Below are 22,720 nucleotides of genomic sequence, written 5' to 3'. Positions count from 1 at the left end.
AGACAGGTTGTGGGTGGCTTTGCATGCCAGGGTTAGGGTCTTGAACTGGAGTCTCTGGGTAATGTGTAGCCAGTGAAGGGATTGGCGGAGCGAGGGGAGAAGCCAGGGAATAGCGGGGGGACAGGTGGATTAGTCAGACAGCAGAGTTTAGGATAGATTGGAGGGGTGCGAGAGTGTTAGAAGGGAGGTCAAAAATTTTGGAAAAAAAGGCATCTTATAGTCCAAAAAATACGGTAAAACACAACGAGTCCCCAAATACAGTATGTAGTCATTGTATCTGCAGACAGAGAACCGATGTCACATACAATTTCCGCCTCCATTCTGACCGCTCTCATCTCAAAATTCTCCTTTCCATTTTTCCTTCTTTATAGGCTGAAGAAAGATCTCAGACTGAAGATTTGGCTGTCTTTAAAGAACTGGCCGAAAAAGTCCTGTCTATACTAGAACGCTCATTGGAACGCCCGGTAAGGATCAATATTAATAGACGTATCTTAATCCACCGTATCTGAGGAGACTTTCTGAGAAAAGGTCTGAAGATGGCGCGGGATTTGTATCATTACAATTGGTGCATCTGTAAATGTTGGTTTAGTCCTTCATGATTTATGTATTTGGTGATTTAGTGAAATCTTCCACATATTAATTATGTATATTATATCTATCAGGAAACAACAGGAGGCGACGCCAAATATGGGCAAAATGTGACCCCGAAAATCCCTGACCCTAATAGGAGTCAGCCGGAGCTGAACAGCGATCTGATTACAGGTGAGCGATCACCCGACCTTCTACAAGGAATGTCCAGATATTACAGAGGACGGAGGATAATGTTAGATTTACTCTCTACTCTGTGTAATGGGAACCTGGCAGCACATTGTTACATATAGAAGTAGTGGTGTGACGGTATAGGCCATTGTCCCCTAATAATAATTGTTTGTAGAAATCCAATGTGCCAGTCAGGAGAAATGTAAAGTAGACACCATATACAAATCAGAATGGAAGTGCACTGGGGGCGTGAAAGAAGAAATCCAAGTGCAGTGACACGCCCCCAGTGCACTTCCAGGCTAATTTGCAAATCTCTCCTATGTTTCAGCTCTCTTACCATCACTCGTATGTGCAGCGTGGGTGGGGGGTTCCTCATTCATGTGATGGAGGGTCCATTCTGCAGTGCTATAGCAAGTAACATGAAATCAATTAAATTTAAATTGCATTACTGCTCTAGAAAATGGGAAAAAACTAAGATACTGAGCACATAATTTGGCCAATTCATGAATGCCAAGCAGCCAATGACAAGGCGATCTTTTTGTTGGAATCCTCTCCTAATGTGAATCCTCTCCTAGGCTGAAGCCTACATTTATATGGGTAGGTAGGATCCTGTTGTAATTAAAACCACCCCGGGCTGATGGGTGGAGATAGGTTCCCAGCAAAAAAGGTCGCCTTGCCGTGACTGCTGGGCATGCACCGAGCAAAAGAAGGTCGCCTTGCCGTGGCTGCTAGGCATGCACCCAGCAAAAGAAGGTCGCCTTGTCGTGACTGCTGGGCATGTACCCAGCAAAAGAAGGTCGTCTTGCCGTGACTGCTGGGCATGCACCCAGCAAAAAAAAAGGTCACCTTGCCGTGGCTACATGGCATGCACCCAGAAAAAGAAGGTCGCCTTGCCGTGGCTGCTGGCCATGCATGAATTGGCCAAATTATGCGCTAAGTATCTTCCTTTTATCCTATTTTCTACAGCAGTAATGCAATTCAAATTTCATTTATTTCATGTTTACATGCTATAGCTTTACAGAGTGCAACTTTGTTAGTTATGTATTTGGATGGCTACTCTTAGTATGCACCTGTTCACACCCATTTTCTTTTCGGAAGTGATGGTCAGTCTTTTGTTATTTATGAAGGGGCTCCTCCATCATTTACATTACATTTATCCATGGATTCCCCGTATATTCTCATATTTAGAATCCCCATATAACGAGTATTAATCCCATTTACAGACATCTTGTCATTTCTCCGTTATATTGCTGTATTATCTATGTAGGAATAATATCCTCTAATACATTTCATTTCTTCATCATTATTTTAGAAACAACTGAGCTGTCGAATCCTAACAATGGAATTAGTGAGATCCCGGAGATCCAAGAATCCGTAAGTATCATAGAGGGGGATGCGTGTGTGTCATCAGATCATGGGGTGTGAATGACTCGTCCAGTATTATCCCCCATACAACCATGGGACGTCTCTATTCTAAGTGTAGATGACCCTATGGTGTTAATTACATTTGAATTACAGGGAATCTGTCACCAGGTTTATGCTATTTGGTCTGAGAGAAGCATGATGCAGGGACAGAGACCCTGATTCCATGTGTTGATTACTTTACTCGGTGGAGCAGTTGTGATAAAATCACTATTTTTTTCTGCTGCAGAGCTCTGAATGCTGAGTCTTGTATAACCCCGCCCACACCATTGATTGGCAGCTTTCTGTGTACACTGTGCATAGGCAGAAAGCTGCTAATCAGTGGTGGAGGCAGGGGTACAGAGCAATAGGACTACCTGGCTAGACAGATAGTCTTCTAGTGATAATCTACTGATTTTATTGAAACAGCCACACACAGCCTAGTAAGTAACACATCACTGGAATCAGGGTCTCTGCCCCTACATCATGGTGCTTTCAGAATACATAGCAAACACCTGGTGACAGATTACCTGTAAGTCCTCCTCTGTGTGATCTCCCACATTATCCAGAATGGTATAGTAACGTATGATGACCGTTGCAGGGCGGCTCCAGGATTTCGTGGGCCCTGGGCGAAAGAGTCTCAGTGGCCCCTTTAACACATACCACGATTCATGATGCACAGATACCGCAGATAAATATATATATAAATATATATATATAGTGCAAGCCCGAAGATTTCACTTCTTACATTACATGAGCGATATCTATTGTAAATTCCACAATAACTCAGAAAGCGGCGAATCCTCACAGCTCACAGTGCAGACCGGACAGTAATGTCCTCCACACAGTATAATGGCACCACATAGTCCTCTATACCGTATTATGAGCTCCATATATTGCTCCATATAGAATAATGGACCCCATAAAATGCTCCACGCAGGCTGTGCCCCCATATAATGCCCCATGCAGGCTGTGACCCCACACATAATGCCCCATGCAGGCTGTGCCCCCCACATAATGCCCCATGCAGGCTTTGACCCCCCACATAATGCTCCATGCAGGCTGTGACCCCCACATAATGCCCCATGCAGGCTGTGCCCCCCCCACATAATGCCCCATGCAGGATGTCCCCCTCCCACATAATGGCCCATGCAGGATGTCACCCCCCATATAATTCCCCATGCAGAATGTCCCTCCCACATAATGCCCCATGCAGGCTGTGCCCCCCACATAATGCCCCATGCAGGCTCTGCCCCCCCACATAATGGCCCATGCCGGATGTCACCCCCCCATATAATTCCCCATGCAAGATGTCCCCTCCACATAATGCCCCATGCTGGATGTCCCACCCCACATAATGCCCCATGCAGGATGTCCCCCACACATAATGCCCCATGCAGGATATCCCCCCCACATAATGCCCCATGCAGGATGTCACCCCCCCATATAATTCCCCATGCAGGATGTCCCCCCCACATAATGCTACATGCAGGATGTCCCACCCCACATAATGGCCCATACAGGATGTCACCCCCCCATATAATGCCCCATGCAGGATGTCACCCCCCCATATAATGCCCCATGCAGGATGTCCCCCCAACACATACTGCCCCATGTAGGATGTCACCTCTCACCCCATATATTGCCCCATGCAGGATGTCACCTCTCACCCCATATAATGCCCCATGCAGGATGTCACTTCTCCCCCCATATAATACCCCATGCAGGATGTCACTCCCCCCATATAATGCCCCATGCAGGATGTCACCCCCCATGTAATGCCCCATGCAGAATGTCACCTCTCACCCCATATAAAGCCCTATGCTGGATGTCACTCCCCCCCATATAATGACCCATGCAGGATGTCACTTCTCCCCTCATATAATACCCCATGCAGGATGTCACCCCCCTATATAATGCCCCATGCAGGATGTCCCCCCCCATATAATGCCTCATGTAGGATGTCACCTCTCACCCCATATAATGCCCCATGCAGGATGTCACTCCCCCCCATATAATGCCCCATGCAGGATGTCACTCCCCCCCCCCCATATAATACCCCACGCAGGATGTCCCTACCTCCCCCCCATATAATGCCCCATGCAGGATGTCACTTCTCCCCCCATATAATGCCCCATACCTCCATACATAAAAAAAAAAATCAAATGCTCACCTCACTGCTCACCAGCTGTGGAGAGGTAAGTATTGTGCCGGCCGTGGTCCAGGGCAAGCATTGGGGGGGGGGAGCAAGGCCCACTAGCTGGCGCTGGCACCACTCTCCTCTGCTCACCGGTCCATAGCGCGCCATGGTGCCCGACAGCAAGTGGGCCCCTCGCCTACTCAGGGCCTCGGCACTTGCCTGGGTGTGCAGGGTGCTAGCGCCAGGTCTGCCCAGCGTCCGGTTTGTATCCTCCCTACATCATATCAGTGTAAATCATCTGGGACATAATATGGGGGGAGAAGTTTTTGCATCTGTAACTTTTTTCCTGCATCTTCAATAAATCAGTATTATTTCTTATTCTTTTATAGAGCGTGATGGATTCATTGGTTCCGGCGAGAAAGCCGCATATGAGCGACTATGAAACTTCCAAACTCATCAGCAGTGGAAATTTTGGGTGAGATTTCTGTTGCCATAATCCACATTTCTCAGGGTTCCCTATGACAATGCTTCTGCCCCTGCACTCTGCCATTCAGTGTTATCATAGGGAAATTATATGATCTGTAGCAAATCAAACTGTAAGGAAAGCGATTTAAATAATATAATTACATATAATATAATATATAATAATATAATATTATTACATTCGCCTGTGCTAGACCCTCATCTGTTCTTATGCTGCCTCCTCCACCTGAGCTTTTCAGCTCTCCACTCTGATCTTTGTTTTGATGGGGGGGCTCCATTATGAAGCTGATCAGAGAAGTTGGCTACACATGGTCACATGAAGGATGACACTATATTGACGTCAATGACATCTACACCCTCCACCATGACCATGTGGGCCCAATCACTGGCCTCAGTAGCAGAAGAGAGCCCTGGAGCACATTCATTTTGGACCAATTTTATTTGCACTAAATTGTATTTGGTCAGTTATAGCGAATCTGCCCAAAGAGAATTTCGATAGATTCTCGTATCTATAATGTGACCTGGGTGATGGCTCCGGCAGAAGTGGCATTGTGGAGACCTCCAATAGGTGATCTATGTAGTGCTATTTTATGTATTTCTAGATGTGGATTTATAGTGGTGGCCAGACTTCTAGTATTAAACATATGCAAATTGTCTCTTCAGAGAGGAAGCAAACTAGAACTCCACCTATAGGAAGTAGCAATCCTAAAAGTCAATATCGACCCTTTAACAAGCCTTGTCACATGACTTAGGATAATAGCCAAAACCAAAATCTCAATTTGCAGGAACTGTGTTCTGGGGTACTGCCCCTCTTCAGTGCAAAGTGTGAATGGTTTGACTGGGTGAGAGGTGTCTGACCGGTATCCAAGGGGTTGACGTTTCTCCTTGCGGACATGAGGAGACTTTTAAGCCGCAATGCTCCTCTGGGAAATAGGATTGCTACTTCCTATAGGTGGCACTAGGGTGCTAGTTCTCTTCCTCTCTGAAAAGAGACAATTTGCATATTTCCCAGAAGAGCATTGCAGCTTAAAAGTCTCCTCACCTTGTCATGCTTAACATGGCTTTTTCCGCAAGGAGAAACGTTACCGCTTGGATCCCGGTCAGATGCCTCTCACCCAGCCAAACCATATGTCACACTTTGCACTGATGAGTGCTTGTACCCCAAAACATAGTGTCCGAAAATTGAGATTTTGGTTATGGCTATTATTCCATGTCATGTGATAAGGCTCGTTAAAGGGTCGATATTGACTTTTAGGATTACTACTTCCTATAAGGGGCACTAGGCACTAGAGTTCTAGTTCTCTTCCTCTCTGAAGAGACAATTTGCATATTTCCCAGAGGATCATTGAGGCTTAAAAGTCTCCTCACCTTGACAAGCTTAACATGTCACTCTCCGCAAGGAGAAATGTTACCCCTTGGATACCAGTATTAAACATATAATGATTTCTATAGATGGATTATTAATAAGGATTTATTATAACCTATGGATTCTCCTTCTCTCCAGGGCCGTCTACTTAGTGCATCATAAAGACTCACACCAGACCTTTGCTATGAAGAAAATGGCTAAGCGGAACCTAAATACTGCACAGAGATTGGAATGGGCCTTTCTGGAGAGGGACATCTTAACATTTGCTGATTGTCCCTTTGTGGTCTCCATGCTCTGCTCCTTTCCAACTAGATCTCACCTGTGTATGGTCATGGAGTATGTAGGAGGTAAGACACATCTATTGTATTATATTCAGCCCATGTCTGCTTTCATCTTATCACTGCTCATATCATTAGGACATTGTTGGTTACTTCCCCACAGAGCATTTACTATAGGTTATCTATTACCAAGATGCTCGTAAATTCATTGATCTTGGTGCAGGGGCGCTATGGGGCTCATCAGTCGGAGGGGGTCTGTCGATGCTCGGCAGTGGGCAGCATCCCTCCACCTGTCATCACAATTTCAGCGGTATTTGCTTCTTCAAGGAGGTGGGGCTGGTGGGGGCAAAAATACTGAGTAGGTGGCTAGTAGGGGCCAAAATACTGAAAGGGGGCCGTATGACTAGATATGGGGGGACTGTGAATGCTGAGTGGAGGTCATCATATTAAGTGGGGTGCTGTGGGGGTCCTCACTCTATATGGAGGCCCCCATTCTGTGTGGGGACATCATACTGAGTGGGGAGTTATGCGGACCATTATATTGTGTGAGGGACTGTGGGAACCATTATCCTGAGTGGGAGGGTTGCTGTGGGTGCCATCACACCGAGTAGGGGGTTGTGGCTGGCCTCCTTCTAAGTGGTGACCTCCTTAGGAGGATTCACTGTGGGGATACCATACTCATTGAGTGTGGGTGTTGGCATTTTTGGGAGCATCATACTCTAAAATGGCCATTAAAGTTGTATTGCTGGTGAGAACACCAAGCTGCTTCAACAGGGATATAAATATATTTCTTTTTTATTTTTTAGGGTGGGGGGCAATTACAACTTTTGATATGGGGTCTTGTGATTTCTATGTACGCCACTATCTGTGTGATCTCCCCAGGATGTTTCAGCTCACTGCTCATTATACATCATGGTTATCTGCTCGTGGTATATCATGGTTATCTTCTGTATAAACCCCTCACCGGTCATATTTCCTTTCTTCTATAGGTGGAGACTGTGGGACCCTTCTAAGCACCAGGGGTCCTTTCTCTGTCCCCATGGCCCGCTTGTACTTTGCAGAGGCGGTACTTGCCGTGGAATACCTGCATAGTTACGGTGTGGTGCACAGAGACCTGAAGCCGGAAAAGTAAGTGCCCCCGTAGTATAATAAAGTGGGGAAAGTTGTCATTTATTATCATTCAGTCTGTGAGGCTAAAACCATCTTCTCTTTTGCAGCCTCCTGATTACATCTACTGGACATATTAAAGTTACCGATTTTGGGATTTCTAAAGTTGGTCTAATGATACCGAAAACCAACACCTACAAGGAATTAGCAGTGGACATCTCCAGAGAGTTCCAGGACCGTGAGGTCAGCATCACCTACAAGAACTTAGCTTGTTATTTGCAAATCTCATCACACTATTGTCTCTTCTCTACGTTCTTCCTTTCTAGAGAACTTTTCCACTAATATTTTGTCTTCTGCATTGTGTTTTAACGATGATATCTTGTCATAATAATTGTTTCATCGATTCTCATCTCTATGTTCTGTTGGTTTCCAGTTCTGTGGCACCCCATGTTACATAGCCCCAGAGATCATCCTGAAAGAAGGCTATGGAAGACCTGTTGACTGGTGGTCATTGGGGATCATCCTGTATAAATTCCTGCTGGGATGTGTACCATTTGATGCTGATTCCCTCACTGAGCTTTATAAAAGGGTTGTCATTGGTGAGTAGAATAATCCGATCATTGCGTTGATTGGTTACATTTGTTTAGTTATTTCCTTTGCTTTATGTTACAGTCCAGTAAAGAGGATTTATTTTCTGTAATTTTCTATGTAACAGGAGAACTAATTTGGAATTGTGATCGCGCTCCACCCCTGGATGCTCAGAATCTCATCACTGAGCTGCTCAGAAGAAATCCTGTGCGTAGACTTGGGACAGGTAACAGATATACTAGTATTAATATTCCCTTATTAGACCAAGGACATATCGCTCATGTCCATGAAGATCAGCATTTCTCTATCAGCTCATCTACTGTATTTCTAGTTCTCCACACTAAGACTTTCAGTTTATTTCCTTCATGTCGGCTCAGTTTTGTCATTAGTTCAGATTACGATAAACTGTTCAGATATGGAGCCATCCCTGACTATGTCCGCATCACTTTTGTTTTTCTTTTTCTAGGAGGAGCATTTGAGATCAAGGTTCATCCATTCCTGAGTGACTTGGACTTTGACAACATTCTGAGCCAGGAGCTGGAGTATGTTCCTCAGCTTGTTTCAGACGCAGACACCAGCTTATTTATCAGTAAGTAGAAGGAGATGTCATCTAGACTAAGCGACTGTTTGTCTCATCTTCCCTAATATGTGATCATCTGTTCCCATTAATATTAGTGATAAATAGTGACTGTGTTATACTGACGACCTCTAATAATACTTCATTACCTATTTCTTGTAGATCATTCTGATATAAACAAACATCTGGTCTCAAAGGATGAGGAAGGCACAAGTGAGAACAATGAGAGCCTTGACTTCCAAAATTTTACGTCATCTTCTGAAAAGCTTTGTAAAGTAAGTATGTGATTAATAAATCCAAAATATGTTAAAAAATGTTTAAAAAACTCTAAAAGTACATAAAAAAAATATTTTATATCTTATTTTTATCCGTATTTAGCTCTGTATCATCGCTACCAGGATGGTGAACAATGAGGATCCCAATGCCCCTCCAGAGTATACACCAGAAACCAACACAAACATCTCAGAAATGTGAGTAGATTATAAAGGGTCATTACTTCATTCCTGGGAGTTCCAGGCTGATCTATGTACACAACACCAAATATAGGACATAAATATCAGAATATCAAATGCAGCATTCACCGCTTCATGGTTAACGGTCATTGTACTTTTGGCTTCAGAAAATGCAGAAGATAACAGCCCATAATTGTGGCAGGTCATGCATTTTTAGCACTGCCTACTCTGTAGGAGAGCTGTAGTATTACTTGCCAGACATTCTTGGTAGTTGTGTTCTGATCCATGGAAGGTAGTTTGGAGCAGAAAACCTTCCCCACTATGACAGTCATATGTCCTATTAGGCCTTATAGTCAGTGTTCTTATAGTGAGACAACCCATTTTATACTGTGTTTACTTACGATTTACATGTTTTTCTTCTTCAAACAGGCAGAAAGAATCTGTTCCTGTATGTAATACAGACGATGCTGTTACCATCTTGCCACCCTCGTCCCCATTGCCAGGTATGTACATGTCTACAGCACCAACAATGTGAATGTTGACTTCAAGGCTCAAATATTTCCACATGGTTTTTCTGGTCTACTATGTTATCCATGTTTCATGGATCTCAGCTATGTTGACCATGGGTTCGTACTGTATTCCTATTTCCCTAATTTTGTACAGGAGTTTTTTTTCATGTATTCTGTATATTACGTTGTATCATCTAGTAACCTAGTGAGATATAGCGACTGTGTTATAATGACACCCTCTAACAATCCTTCCTCACCTATGTCTTGTAGATCACTCTGATGAAAACAACCATCTGGTCTCAGAGGATAAGGAGGGCACAAGTGAGGACGATGAGAACTTTATCTTCCGAATATTTGCATCATCATCTTCTGAGAGGCTTTCTAAAGTAAGTATGTGATCGATAAATCCAAAATATGTACAAAAAAAGGATCTATAAAATTAAAAAGTATGTATATTTAATAACTTATTGTTATCCACATTTAGCACTCTACCACCACTAACGGGATGGTGAACAACGAGGATCCCAAGGCCCCTCCAGAGTGTACACCAGAATCCAACACAAACATCTCAGAAATGTGAGTAGATTATGGGGTCATTACTGGGAGCTCCAGGCTGATATATGTGCACAACACCAAATATAGGACATAAATACCATAATATCAAATGCAGCATCCACCGCCCCATGGTTATGGGTCATTGTGCTTTCAGCTTTCGGAATTGTTGGAGATAACAGCCCATAATTGTGGCCGGTCATGCACTTTTAGTGCTGCCCTCACTGTAGGAGAGATGTAGTATGAAATGCCAGCCATTCTTGGTAGTTGTTTTCCTCTCAGCTCTCTATAAAAGGTAGTCTTGAGCAGAAGACCTTCCCCACTATAACAGTCATATGTCCTACTAGTCCTTATAGTCGGTGTTCTTCTAGTGAGACAACCCCTTTTATACGGAGTTTACTTGAGATTTACATGTTTTTCTTCTTCAAACAGGCAGAAAGTATCTGTTCCTGTATGTAATACAGATGATGCTGTTACCATCTTGCCACCCTCGTCCCCATTGCCAGGTATGTACATGTCTACAGCACCAGCAATGTGAATGTTGACTTCAAGGCTCAAATATTCCCACATGGTTTTATACAATACTGTAGGTCTCTTATGTTATCCATATTATGACAAAGCAGATCCTATAAGAATATATTGTTACTGATTTTTTTTTTTAATTTTTCATCAGAATTTCCATCTCATGAAGAAAGAAAATCGGCAATAAATCTGAGTATGGAGCAACAAAACTCAGAAAATGGAAAAAATGGGAAAAAGAGACGAGGTAAGTGTGAGAATCAACTCCATGTTGTGTGATGTCAGTGAGAATAATTCATGTGGAGTAGATGTCATCTGTCAGTGATGGGATTGTCACATGTATGATTGCTGACAATGACCCCTGACCTCTGTATGATAATATTCCTCTGCCGTCCGGCCACAGTGACTGCACTGCATTATCATGTAATATGGAGTCCCATCACTTACATTATATTTATTTCTCTTGTCATAGGTTCCATCTTCCGCCGGATCTTATCATCCTGCCGGCGTGGATTATCCAGGGCTGCTCGCGCATTTGCATGCTGTCACTGTTGCCCTAAAACCATCTAAAAGACGGGACACCTAAGCATCCAGCGCCCTGAAGTCCAGCAGATCCACCATCACTGCTGGAGCTGTATAGAAGGACCTTCACCATCTACCTGTGGCCTTCTGACTGGTCAACCTGGACAAGTTTCAGTAATGCCTCTGTCATCGGGCTCCGCGGTATTCATACTGCTCGTCTGACTTGTCATTTACTGATCACCTGGTATCTGACCTCGGCTATCTTCCTGACTTTGATTTAGTGTATTGATAATGTTCACGATTTTATTCATCCCATTATTAATTAAAAAAAAGTAAAATCTGTTACTGTTGCTCTGATTCCTTTTTGTCTTGAATTCACAAATACTTGTAACTCACTAATTGCTCTTCTTCTCACTAAATGTATTTCTCATTATCCTTAATGCAGCAGTCAGTCTCATATTTCTGTCCAGCAGTTACACTGGTGCCTCCACCCTGTACCAGTCATTGCACTCATCCACAAACCTCTCCACACTGCTGCACAGTCCTGCATCTCTACCATATCTACACTCCAATGAGCTAAGATTAACATCCTCCATAATCAGGACCTCCCACTCTCATGTCCAAGACATTTTCTCTGCTGCACCAGCTCTCAGGAGTGCACTACTGCAGGCAATCAGGTTCATTCCCACTATCAGAGATTTTAAGTGTGCAGTAGAAACAGATTATTTGTGGCAGGACTATCAAATCACCTCACTATTCTAAGTTTTTCCTACAGCACTCAGTAGCACTTAATATTTGTACATATACAGATAATGGTTGGTGACTGGTTCATGCAGCCTTAATTCCACAAAGATAGAAATAAAAGGTCAACATGTTTCATACATCCAAACCATCCTTAATCATGGCAGAAAAACATAATTTTAAGTTCCCACTATGAATATTTGGTGAGATATCACAGCTGTGTATTTTCACAGCACAAAGAACGCATCTTACAGATCAGTAAATCACAGTGTGCTGACGCTTAGTGTTGTAGTTTTGAACAACACCATTCATTTTATCATATAATGTGTTAAAAAATGAGAAAAAATGCCAGGTTTGGGTTCCTTCATTTTACAGTGTGTATTGTGTTGTAAAAACAAACTGACAAAATGATTCAGAGTCAGTAGTACGATTACTGTGATACCAAACTTATAAGGTTTATATATATATATATATATATATATATATATATATATATATATATATATATATATAGTGTTTAGCATAAATCAGTACACCCAAATAGATTTGTCAGCAAACCTGTAGTTTCCTTTCAGAATCATCATTTTATATGGGATACCATACTACAAAATACTCTCGCAAATTTGAGCCATTGAATGCAAACAAGATTTGGTATTTTGAAGACCCCAAAAAAGTAATTTTCTTAACAAACTCATTCAAGATCATGTTTCAAAAATGAGAACATCCCAGTAACAGTCTTAAGAGAAAAGCTAAGTTTAGACAACAAAATTCTAATTAACAAGAACTGAACCACAGGTAAGTGTAATTATTCATTAAACAGATGTCCAGCAGACAGGTGTCTGTAAAAGGAAGTTACTTAATAAAGAAAACTCCTTCCCATTTCATGCTATCAGCAATGGCACCACATAGAAGGGAAATGTCACAAAACCTGAGAAAGAAAATAATTTCTTTGCAATAAATGTGAAGTCTACAAGAAGATCAGCAAAACTTTACTTATCAGTCAGAATACTGTAGCAAAAGTGATGCAAAACTATAACAAAGATGGAACTGCAACCATCTTACAGAGACGTCCAGGCCGACTATGGAAGTTAACACCTAAACAAAAGCGTCCTCTGATGAGAAGGGTAAGTGGCACCACATAGAAGAGAAATGTCACAAGACATTTCTGAGAAAGAAAATAATTTCTTTACAAAAAATGTGAAGTCTACAAGAAGATCAGTAAAGCTTTTCTTATCAGTCAGATGGAAGTTAACATCTAAACAAAAGCATCTTCTGATGAGAAGAAAATCGACAGGCAAATTCATTGCTATTAGCTGAAGAAGTAGAAAGCCAAACTAGGGTGAGTGTTTTCCATGACACGACACGGTGTACACTGCAAATGAATGGCATTCATGAGTGTCCTCCACAAAGGAAGCCTCTCTCCCTTAAAGCCCATGAACAATAAAAGTCCGTCTACAATTTGCCAGGGTCCATGCTTAAAACTATGAGGACTACCGGGACTCTATACTGTGTATGTGCATCTTATGTGTATGTCCGTATTTTATGTTTGTGAGCACTATGTATATGCATACGTTAAAATGTGTATAGAGTATTAGCATGTGCAAATTTTATATGTGTGCCTAATATAAATATACATGGAAATGTATATGTAGGTGGTGCCTGATGGAGGGTGGGGGGCCCAGATCAGAAGTCCTGATTAAGGGCCCTTCACTGTCATTGTCTGCCCCTTATATAAACAGTAAAATCTCCTTTAATAACTGGACTTCCATTGGGGTGGACTTCTCATAGATGGCCAGTATGCATACTATATTGTGAATCTGGGCATCTCTCACAGAAAATCTGATCTGGATATGAGGGTGGTCTTCTATAAGCGGTGAAGTTTTGGAGAGATTTAGGGAAAAGTCCCAATTCTTATCCATCGATCTGGTAATTTGAGTAAAATATTTGTGTTGATAACTGATCACAAAGTCACAAAATATGTAAGATTTGGCATAACCTGGCTCATTTTTCAAAAAGTTATGCTCAATTTTTTTAGCACCAAGTTTTGTTGCTTTTTTGTAGACTTACACTAACTTAGTATATTGTGTGAGAATTAAATGAATTATGAATTAGTTGGCGCATTTTACCACACTCTGGGGGTCCCTGACAGTCCTTCTTTACCGGCCCTGTAGTGATGCCAATGTAAACTTCCAAGTGACCGCGCAGTCAATCACTGTCACGAATGCAGGACAACCTATGATTAGCTAATTTTTGGGAAATCCTTATAACAAAAGGGGATTGAAAATATTTCCAATAATTTTAAAAGCATTAAAAAAAAACAGACCCAATACTTATAATTAGTTTGTTGAAAGTAGTCTAATTAAAGGGAGCTGAAAGGATTAGAGATTATGAACCCGATTCACCAGTGTTTTTGCCAGAAAACTGGCATAAAGCTCCTGAAAAGTTGCAAAGTTTTGTGACTTTTCCCATTTTCACATAATTTTAACTTCTTTAAAGCCCAAGACGTACTGATACGTATCTGCGCCCTGGGACTTAAGAGCCTGATACGTATTAGTACATCTTTGCGATCGCGCCCGCACACAGGCTGTGCGGGCGTGATCGCCGCTAGGTGTCAACTGATTGTCACAGCTGACACCCGGTGCTATGTGCTGGGAGAGGTCCCGCACATTAACCCCCGCAATGCTGCGATCGAAGTCGTTCGCAGCATTGCGGGGGCAAGGGGAGGTGATCGGGATAGTCACCTCTCCTGCCGGCGTCCAGCAATGTGTGCCGCGGCTTCCCGGATGTTACCATTATGACCCGATTCACTGAGGGGTGCAGTTTTAAGAATGGTGTCACTTTTGGGTATTTTCAGTCATAAAGACCCTTCAAAGTGACTTCAAATGTGATGCGGTCCCTAATAAAATGGTTTTGTAAATTTTGTTGGAAAAATGAGAAATCGCTGGTCAATTTTAACCCTTATAGCTCCCTAATAAAAATAAATTTAGGTTCCAAAATTGTGCTGATGTAAAGTAGACATATGGGAAATGTTATTTATTAACTTTTTTTGTGTGACATATCTCTCCGATTTAAGGGCATAAAAATTAAAATTTTGAAAATTGCAAAATTTTCAACATTTTCGCCAAATATCTGTTTTTTTCACAAATAAACACAAGTGATATCGAAGAAATTTTACCACAATCATAAAGTACAATATGTCATGAAAAAAATATTCTCAGAACCAGGGGGATCCGTTGAAGCGTTCCAGAGTAATTACCTCATAAAGTGACAGTGGTCAGAATTGTAAAAATTGGCCTTCTCATTAACGTGCAAACCACTTTGGGTTGTAAAGGGGTTAAGGACTCTACCTGCATATACAGTCATGGCGGAAAGTGCTGGCACCCTTGAAATTGTTTCAGAAAATTACACATGTTTTATTACACGCATGTTTATTTCCTTTGTGTTTATTGGAACAACACAAAAAAACTGAGAAAAAAAAGGCAAATTGGACATAATTTCACACAAAACTCCAAAAATGGGCCGGAATACATATATATATTTTTGATGGGACAACACTGAAGATGCGACACGTTGATACAATGTACAGTAGTCAGTGTACAGCTTGTTTAACTGTAAATTTGGTGTGCCTGCAAAATAACTCAACACACAGCCATTAATGTCTAAACCGCTGGCAACAAAAGTGAGTACACCCCTAAGTGTGTTCTCAGCTGATGTTATTTGTTGGTTTTTCTTTGCATCCCGAACAATTTTCTTGGCAGTTGTGGCTGAAATTTTTGTTGGTCTACCTGACTGTGGTTTGGTTTTTACAGAGCATCTGATTTTCCATTTGTTAATCACAGTTTGAACACTGCAGACTGGCATTATCAATTCCTGGGATATCTTTTTGTATCCCTTTCCTGTGTTATACTCTTTTTGCCTCCCTTTCCTGTGTTATACAGTTCAACTACCTTTTCCCGTAGATCCGTTGATAATTCTTTTGCTTTCCCCATCTCAAAATCCAGAAACGGCAGTGGCTGGATCCCAGAAACTCACTCAGCTTTATGCACACACACTGATTACAAGCAAACAGGTCATAGGTGAGGATGTTACCTTTAGTAGCCATTCAAACCCACTTGTGTCAAATTCTGTGCATGTTATCAGGCCAAAATCACCAGGGTATGTGAACTTTTTGATCAGGATTATTTGGATGTTTTTGGTTGTCATTAGTGATGAGCGAGCACTAAAATGCTCGAGTACTCGTTGCTCGGGTCGAGCAAATTGAAATACTCGGGTGCTCAACCCGAGCAATGAGCCCAATATAAGTCTAGGGGAAACTTGAGCATTTTTCAGGTGGCTCCCCACGGCGGTCTGCAGAGGGCCTAAAAATTGCCCAAATCGATGGGAACTGTGCTCAAATGACATGGGAACAGCATGGGGAAGACCCCTAGAAGCATCTCTGACTCCCAGATCACTGCTGTCAACAACGTCGTCAGAGTATTACGCCACTTTTACGGCGTAAGGAACATCCTTTCCAGGGTGATGACTTGTATATAAGGCAAAATAAATAAACAAAAACAAAAATACTCCTACACACTTAGCATTTTTGACACGTTTTTGCACTTTTGCATTGCTTTCAACCAAGACAAATGCATTCACCAGGAAATGTCATTTTAACATTTTACAACCTTATCTGGCCATGTGGTGTGTGACACATCATCAGACACATGCATACAGTGCTGAAAAGACATGGGAACAGCAAGGGGAAGGCCTCTGGAAACATCTCTGACTCCCAGGTCACTGCCTAAATGTGTGCCCATCATAAGTGATCCTTGGCACATGCGAAGATGCCTCCCGCCATGCACCTGTCGTTGCAGACTTGCAACAATCACCGTCCATGTCCTTGTCCCACTGCAGTGTTCAGTTGTCCCTACCCCATTCCTTGGAATGCAAGCACAAGAATGCCGGCAGCCACACAACCACAGGCTGCAATACTATACTGCCAAATTTTTGACAGCTGCTTGCACTTGAAATGTGGCCTTTTAGGCTCGTGGAGGCGGAAGCTTTTCATAACCTCATGCCGGCGACGGCCGGGTGTCCATACTCGGTCCCCAGCCGCCACTATATTTCCCGGCATCGCCTCCGCCTTCCACAAGCACGGGTCCCATAACATTACCCGTGCCCTCCCCAGTGCACTTACTGGGAAGGACCGCCTAACCACAAACACGTGGACAGGTGAATGTGGCCAGGGACGGTACGGAGCCAGTCCACAACTTTTTTTGCTAAGAGTTGTATTTAGCTCGGTGAAAGGACTGGCATAGAGGGAAACTGTATCTACCCTGCGTGTCATTTCTCCCAGAAAATCCTGTAATTGAGCTTGTTGCAGAAGCAATGGCAGCCCATCCAACATCAACTCGCACTTGTCAATGGTGCTTTGACACACACACATCTTTCTTTGCGCATTTAATTTCTTGAATACAGAGTTGGAAAATGGCCTGATCCGTAATGCGTTTTGAGAAATAACATGCATAAGCATGGCCGATCCGCATTAAAAAAGTAGCCATAGAGTGTCCAGGAACCTTCCCCCACACTTTTCTTAGCCAGGGCTGCTTTTCGGCAGGGTTGGACGGGCCCACCAGAGAACCGGAGACTCCTCCGGCGGGCCCTGGCTTCTCCTTCAGGAGAGTTCATAGTGCCGAGGTGAGGCCATGATGATGATAGAGGCCATCATCTGCTTAGTTTTCTGTTACTTGGAATGCAATTGCAAGTATGCAGCCAGCCACCCACCCACCCACAGGCCGCAACACTAAACTGACAGATTTCTGGGCAGCTCTTTGCACTTGAAATATGGCCTTTTAAGCTTGTGGAGGTGGAAGCTTTTCACAACCTCATACAGGCGGCGGCCGGGTGTCCATACTCGGTCCCCAGCCGCCAGCATTTTTCCCGGTATCGCCTTCGCCTTCCACAAGCACGGGTCCCACAACATTACCCATGCCCTACCCAGTGCACTTACTAAGAAGGACTGCCTAACCACAAACACGTGGACTGGTGAATGTGGCCAGGGACGGTACGGAGCCAGTCCACAACTTTTTTTGATAAGAGTTGTATTTAGCTCAGTGAAAGGACTGGCATAGAGGGAAACCGTATCTACCCTGCGTGTCATTTCTCCCAGGAAGTCCTCTAAAGCTGCTTGCACTTGAAATTTGGCCTGAACATTACTGCTGGTACTTTTCTGTGGGAATTTTCTTGCCTCCTACCAGCCTGGAATATTTCCAGCAAACTATGGTACAACACCATGGTATTAGCACTGCCCCCAGTACCAGTAGTGAAGCCATCCTCAATTTCCTTCTGTGGAATTTTATTTGGTAGACTGAGTGGCTGCCCAAATACATTTTCTCACAAAGGAGCTGATGATAGAGTGGCAGTAGGTTCAAGTTTCTCCAGCCTGTTAGATATTAGAGGGTGAACGGCAGCACATTGGATCAGTGGTTAGCACTGAAGTCTTGCAGCACTGGGATCCTGGGTTCAAATCCCAGCAAGGACAACATCTGCAAGAAATTTGTATGTTCTCCCCATGTTTGCATGTGTTTCCTCCTCAGTAAAAATAGAGTGTCCTGGAATCTTCCCACACACTTTTCTTAGCCGGGACTGCTTCTCGGCTGGGTTGGACAGTCCCACCAGAGAATTCTCTGGTGTGCCTTGGCTTCTACCTCAGGAGAGTTCATGATAGCGCTAACTTTGCAGCTGCTATGGGGCTCTTGAGCGGGTGAGAAAGGTTAGCCCTCAGAAACAAATCCTCTGGTGGGCACAATGTTTTTCAATCTGAAACAGCTTCTCAGTGGGAGTTGTATTTCACCACAGCCATATTCTTTAGCTCTGTGAAAGGACTGGCATAGAGGGAAACCGTATCTACCCCGGTTGTCATTTCTCCGTCACCAGGTTCCGCCCATTGTAACACACGACCATGCCTGGCTGTATGTTCAGCGGTGAGAGCCACAGATCAAGCTGCTGTGTTACAGCTTTCAACAACTATGCAGCGCTGGGCGGTTTGTCAATTAAGCATTAAGCATGTTATCTTCAGCACAGCCTGTTGCTGTTTGGTCAAGGCAGTGCTGCAGTGCTGTCAGCTTGTGACTGATGTGGTCATTTCGGAGATGGAGGAGGTGGTGCATGAGCTGAACAATGTGATTACATTGAGGTTAAATTGGTGATGCTGTTTTTTATACTAAAGAAAGATCCTATTGTTATGTTTTTTTATGCTATTTTTTATGACAAATGCATTCACCGGGAAATGTCATTTTAACATTTTACAACCTCATCTGGCAATGTGGTGTCATCAGACACATCCTGTTTTATTTATGATGGAGGGACTCTGAAAGTCATAAAGCCTATTTTTATAGGGACATCAGACGGCCCTTACTATTCTTAAAAGGCCAGCAGTCGGCCCTAGCTATTGTTAGAGAGCCATCAGAGGGCTATGCTTTGTTGTTCCCATTATTAACAAGTGGGTCTACTATACTGTTATTGTGCATCCAGTGACTGCAAGGGTTGTCAAAAATTTGGACGCAACCTAATACCCCTTTGAAGAGACATAGAGGAGGGTCTCAGTAAAAAAAATGTTCCCATTATAAAGGAGCGGGTCTTCTATAGTGGTAATGCCCATGCTGTGACTGCAAGGGTGGCCAAAATTTTTGAAAAAAAACACTAACAATTTAAAGACACAAAGAGCATGGCCACAGTAACAAGGTACGACATGTTCCCGTTAGAAAGGAGAGGGTCTGCTATACAGTTATAGGGTATGCAGTGAATCCAACAGCTGACAAATTTTAGGAAAAACCCCACTAAGAATTTAAGGACACACAGAGCAGGGCCACAGTAACAAGGTACGACATGTTCTCATTAGAAAGTAGAGGGTCTGCTATACAGTTATAGGGTATGCAGTGAATCCAACGGCTGACAAATTTTAATGAAAAACCCCAATAAGAATTTAAAGACACACAGAGCAGGGCCACAGTAACAAGATATGACATGTTCCCATTAGAAAGGACAGGGTCTGCTATACAGTTATAAGGTATGCAGTGAGTCCAACGGCTGACCAAGTTTATGAAAAAACCCACTAAGAATTTAAAGACACATAGACCAGGCCACAGTAATGACAAATTCCCATTAGAAAGGAGAGAGTCTCCCATAGTGTTGGACTATGCAGTGACTGCAAGGGCTGCCAAAAATTTGGAGGCACTTCAATGGCCCTTGGAAGAGACGTGGAGGAGCGCATCATAAAATTTTTTTACCATTAGAAAGGAGCGGGCCTCCTATACTTGTAATGCCATGCACTAAGTGTATGGGCGGACAAACATTTACTCCTGGGGGGTATACATGAACATACTGTATAAAAAATTTTTTTTACAGGCATCATAAAAATGTAGCGCCCCGAGGGCTCGGCCGCTACAGGGGTATTGCACCTCTGCCAGAGGTGTGATATTCCACTTCCGGGTAAGGATGGAGTATGGACGAGGGTTCAGTTAGCTGCATACTGCACACTCACCCCATTTCCGAGGGACAGCTCAATGGTGCTCCCATTAGACAGAAATGCAGGCACGACAGACCATGTCCCTCGCTGGAGTGGGGAGGGGGTAGGAATACCCAGTGATGTAGGAGCAGATAGGGGTTGGTTCCTGAGCGTAGATAGGAGCCCATTGTTTGCTGGTCACCTGGGCTCATGTTCTAGAGGGAGGTATAAAAGGTGGGCACCATCTTAGAACAGTGTTCAGTCAGAGAGAAGAAGTGAAAGAGTGGGGGCCTTGGTTGTCGAACGAAGTGTGCCCTCTGCCTCCAGCGTTTTCAGATTGGAATTTTTTTAATAGTTCCGCAACAAGGGCCTTCTGGTACTGCCTCATTTTTGTACACCTGTCCGCCTCAGGAATAAGAGATATAAAGTTTTCCTTGTAGAGTGGGTCTAGAAGTGTCACCAACCAGTAATGACCTAAAATTTTGAGAATGCGAGGGTCATGGGAAAGGCAGCATAACATAAACTCAGCCATGCATGCCAGACTACTAACAGGCAAGACTTCCGTGTCCTCACCAAGAGGATGACTGACCATGCTCTCCTCCTCCTCCTCTCTGTCCTCTGGCCATCCACGCTGAACAGACGGTATGACAGCTGTGCAGATAGCACCGTCTATAGTGCATGAAACTAGTTCCTGTCCTTCCTCCTCCTCCTCTTCCTCATTGTCATCCAATCCACGTTGGGATGAGATGAGGCTTGGCTGTGTGTAATCACCCTGTATGGTTAATTGCTCCATCGTATCGTGCTCCGCCTGCAATGCATCATCTTTGATTGTGAGCAGAGAGCGTTTCAGAAGACAGAGAAGCGGGATGGTGAGGCTAATTATGGCGTCATCGCCGCTCACCATCTTGGTGGAGTCCTCAAAGTTTTGGAGGATGGTACATATGTTTGACATCCACGTCCACTACTGATGTCTTATGTGTGGAGTCTGAACTGAATACCGATAGCCTTTTTGATGCTGGTACTCAACAACTGCCCTCTTCTGCTCACAAATCCTTCCCAACATCTGCAATGTAGAGTTTCAACGTGTGGGGACATCACACACCAGTCTGGGAGCCAGAAGCTGCAAATGCTGCTGAAACACTGCAAGGGCGGCGGAAGCTGTAGCTGACTTTCTAAAATGGGCACACAGGCGGCATACTTTAACAAGCAGATCCGGCAGCTCCGGCTAGGATTTGAGTAACCGCTGAACCACGAGGTTAAGCACATGGGCCAGGCATGGTACGTGTGTGAGCTCGCCTCGCCTCAGAGCCGCCACCAGGTTCCGGCCATTGTCACACACGACCATGCCTGGCTGTAGGTTCAGCGATTTGAGCCACAGATCTGCCTGCTCTTTCAGAGCTGTCCATAACTCTTCAGCATTGTGTGTTTTTTCACCTAAGCATATTAGCTTCAGCACAGCCTGTTGCCGCTTGGCCGAGGCAGTGCTGCAGTGCTTCCAGCTTGTGACTGATGTGGTCATTTCGGAGATGGAGGCTGAGGAGGAGGAGGAGGCTGAGGAGCATGAGGTTCAGGAGCTGTAGACCGTGGGGGCAACCCTGATTGACCTAGGGCCTGCAATCCTTGGCGTTGGGAGGACGTGTTCCGTCCCAAGGTCCGACTGGGTCCTGTTAACCCAGTGTGCCATCAGCGAGATGTACCATCCCTGCCCACAAGCACTTGTCCACGTGTCCGTGGTTAGGTGGACTTTACCGGTAACTGCGTTGCTGAGGGCACGGCTAATGTTTTGGGACACGTGCTTGTGTAATGTGGGGACGGCACACTGGGAGAAATAGTGGCGGCTGGGGACAGAGTACCGAGGGACGGCCGCCGCCAACAGGTTGCGGAATGCTTCTGTCTCCACAAGCCTAAAAGGCAACATTTCGAGCCAAGCAGTCGTGAATTGTGAGAATTTAGTAGTGTGGCCTGTGGGACGTTGGCTGCATATTTGCGCTTGCATTCCAAGGACTGGAGTATGAACAACTGAACGCTGCGCTGGGACAAGGACATGGACGTGCTTCCTGATGCTGCTACTTGAGAGTGTGCAATGACAGGTGCAGGGCAGGAGGCATCTTTGCATGCACTATGGACAGGGGATTGACTTGCATGCACAACAGCAGAAGAAGCAATGGTGCCACCTGTAGACACTGTTCCTGGACCCTGGTGTTCGGCCCACAAAGTCGAGTGCTTTGCTGCCATGTGCCT

Source organism: Phyllobates terribilis, unplaced genomic scaffold (genome assembly GCF_046119375.1).
Source record: "Phyllobates terribilis strain yellow unplaced genomic scaffold, ASM4611937v1 Scaffold_268__1_contigs__length_2594270, whole genome shotgun sequence".
Classification (NCBI taxonomy): Eukaryota; Metazoa; Chordata; class Amphibia; order Anura; family Dendrobatidae; genus Phyllobates; species Phyllobates terribilis.
Note: the sequence above shows the minus strand (reverse complement) of the source record.